The sequence below is a fragment of the Meleagris gallopavo genome, chromosome 7, assembly GCF_000146605.3.
Source record: "Meleagris gallopavo isolate NT-WF06-2002-E0010 breed Aviagen turkey brand Nicholas breeding stock chromosome 7, Turkey_5.1, whole genome shotgun sequence".
NCBI lineage: Eukaryota > Metazoa > Chordata > Aves > Galliformes > Phasianidae > Meleagris > Meleagris gallopavo.
In genome coordinates, this window is record NC_015017.2 from 28886987 (window position 1) to 28890470 (window position 3484).

General features: G+C 45.5%; 1 long non-coding RNA gene across 1 annotated transcript; it reads right to left on the reverse strand.

The window, feature by feature from the left end:
* Positions 1 to 562: 562 nt before the first annotated feature.
* On the reverse strand, positions 563 to 3004 carry LOC109368615. The gene is made up of 3 exons (XR_002116827.1): positions 2632 to 3004; positions 1366 to 1463; positions 563 to 615 (listed from the first exon to the last, which is right to left on the reverse strand). It is a non-coding gene; the product is annotated as an uncharacterized LOC109368615 (long non-coding RNA).
* Between the last annotated feature and the right edge of the window lie 480 nt (positions 3005 to 3484).

Below are 3484 nucleotides of genomic sequence, written 5' to 3' on the forward strand. Positions count from 1 at the left end.
GAAAGAGCAGAGCTGATACAGCCCTGTGCTATTTCCCACATTTTGCTTCTGTTAATGCTCTCCTTCTGTACACCAATTACTAGAGCATCACCTTCATGCAAAGACCTTATTCTTTTGCTAGTACCTTGGAAAAAAAGCAACACAAAGACCAGGAAGTGAGACAGGTAACAGGGGTACAACACGAAGATATATGGGTGCATGCTGAATATAAGCATTATATTTGTGTGTCGGGGGGGTTTGAACGCATGTGTGCAGAGAAAGCGGCCATTCTCTGCGAGACCCCAACAATTCCTGGATGCAGCTGATAATCTTTGATTATTTTTCCAAAAATGAGATTTTTCATCCCATCTAGCTAGCAGATCGAGCCAATCACAAGCCCATTTCCATACCGGCAAGGTTTCATATTACTTTGAATTATTAAATCCAGCCCATGCTTACCGATACTGTATGTGCTCTTGGAGAGAAAGCACACACACACTCATGCACAAACTTTGCATGAAGATTGAAAAGCGAGGCAGAAGAATAAACAGAGCAGTGGGGAAAAATAAAATATTTAGTACCTACTTTTCATTTATAGGTGGTACAATAGGTCACAGTTCTCCACTTTTTCCACACCTAAAAATAAAGCACCTTGAAATGACACAGATAGGGGGGGTTCCTGGGATGTAGCAAGCCTGTATTTATTTGGGCTTTTTTTGGATTCATTTTTTTGAATGAATCTGAAGATTGCCCCAAACAACTCCATAGGTGCCATCACTAGGGCAGTGCGAGCCAAAAAAACAAGACTCAAGTGCCACTTCCCAGGGGCTGGTCATTGGGCTCTGCCCCATCTCTGTGCATCTGGGGCAATGCCAGGAGATCCAGGGCCCCAATGGAAGGGCAGGGACATCAGCACCCGTTGGCAGTCAGTGCTCCTCTTGGTGCAGATAGCTCCAAAAATAATCAGAGCGATGCTGCACGCTGCTCCTGGTCAATTAGATCTAGCGATTGGAGCCTGGGCGCTCAGTAAACAAGCTCAGAAAACGTCCAGGACCGGAATACTTATCTGCTTCTACACACTCAAAATGATTTTCCACTTCCCATATGGAAAAATGATAATGCAGAAAGCGGATGATTGTGAGTTTGCAGTGACTCCAAGTGATTGGCGTTGTTATTCATAGCACTCACCGCCTGGGATGGCGGAGCTGCACGCCAGGAGCCCTCCCCAAAGGCAGCACTGCCTCTGGGATGCAGGAACCTTCCCCAGAGTGTGGCAGGAGCTGCTGAGGACATCACCTCGTTAACAAAGGCCCGATTAGTCAGCAGAGACAGAACCAACTGGAGAAATGGAAAGGGTTCATCTTGCAGAGCAAGGACAGGACTCACTGTGTGCTTGCATCTGGTACACGTGTCACGTCTCTGCTCTCTTGGGAAAACTCACAGCTTCAGCATAAACTCTTGCTCATGGCTGAAATGCACAGCAACTGTACAGAACACAAAAACGGGGATATGTGGTAAGAGTTAAAAACAAGTGAGAGTGGAGGATGGCAGAATCCATCATTGGAACAGGTTGCCCAAGGAGGCTGTGGATGCCCCATCCCTGCAGGCAGTCAAGGCCAGGCTGGATGTGGCTCTGGGCAGCCTGGGCTGCTGGTTGGCGACCTGCACACAGCAGGGGGTTGGAACTGGATGAGCATTGTGGGCCTTTGCAACTCAGGCCATTCTAGGATTCTACGATCCATCCAGTTTTCAATAGCCATGGAGATGTGGCACTGAAGGGCACGGTGGGCTAGGGTTGGGCTTGGGGATCCAAGAGGACTCTTCCAGTCTTCATGGTTCCCTGTTTCTGTGATTCCCACCACATTAGCCCATAGCAGGTAGGGATATTTCCACATCCTGGGTTTGTGCCAGAAGCTCCTGCAGCACAGGAAGGGAGCAGGGAAGTGCTGTGGACTGAGCTCCTGGGGGCTGATCTAGAACAAGGCAGCAATGGGAAACGTGTATTTCACATTTCCTACTGAAGTACTGCATTCAGACTGTACTGAGGACTTCAAAACACCAATTTCTGTATTTCTCTCAATAGTTTGACTTGTGCCATCTATAGCACGATTGCTCTGAACTGAATTTGTACATAAGCTATCCTATCAAATGGGAGCAAATGGGAGCAGGCAGCCCTTGGGGAAAAGGCTGTGTCATCAAGGGAGCCCATTGGGTGCTATGGTAGAACTGCAGGGTTACAAACATTGCACTGGAAGAAGAAATGCAATTAATTCCCTTTTAAACAAAGAGCCCACCACGTCGCAGGAAACTTAAAAACAGTGCATCAGAACACCCATTTAATTTGAACATACCCAAATCGTATTCACAAGACTGTAAATGATTTTTTGGGATCACATGACTTAACTGGGACTCCAAACTCGCATGAATCACAGCCAGAGAAAGTCTGAAAGGAAACTGATCCCAAATCCCAGCTAACAGCCGGCGCTTTCGGGGAGCGGCGGGGTTTTAATTGCACTGTTGAGTCAGAAAACCGAGTGTCTGCTCTGCTGTTACCGCTAATTAATGCACTGACTGCTCCGCGCTAGCTCGACCAGGACAACACATTTTGGGGTTGCCTGTTTTTTTCGTATTTCAGCAATGATCGTTACTGACCTTGTATAATTATTTGGGCGCAGCTCCCCTGCTGATACTGAGATCCTCGTTGTTGTTACCGACTTTACGGAGAACAAAGTGAGAGCTGCCGCAGCGCAGCAATCACTCAGTTCGTTATCCTGGTCATTCTCAAGGTCTGTTGGTCGTTTCTGTTTCCATTGCTCTTCCAGGAGGAGTTACAGAAGCTCTGAGAAATGCTTTAGAGAGTTTATGATTAGAGCTTCAGTGACCTTTTACCTTGACGCTCTGAGATGCCACACAGTGCTTCCTGCAGGCTCTGCTACTTGGTTGTAACCTTTACTATCCCAATTCAAATCAAACTTCTTCTGATTAAAAATTTCTTCTCTATATAATTAATATCTTCCCCCTTCCTTTCTTCCTCCCTCTCTCGTAAGGAATTTAAATAAAAGATTTTTGGATGCGATGCCTCAAAATACGTTTTTTTTTTTTTTTGTTCATTACTATCTTCATAAATCATTATTTCTTAATGAACAGCTAGCTCATTCTCCATACTGTTGATATGCTTCAACATTCAGCATCACTGTCAGCAGAGACTTGCTGTTCTTCCCAACATTCATTGAAGAGGCACAAATAAAATGCGTTTCAGACTTTTGCTGACTGTCATCCCCATCCTGCTCTCAAAGGTGGCCTTGGGGCACATCTCAGAGGCAGCACGGTCCTTTTTCATTACTTCTCTCTTATTTTGTATCGTGTAAAAGGGAAATTCTGGTATTTTTAGCAAACCGTGTTGCTCTTTAAAAATGGTGAGGAATTGGAGGTGTTTATCAATGCATGTAGAAGATGATTATTACCCTTTTGAGTAACGTTATCAATATGTCTGAATATCTCTACT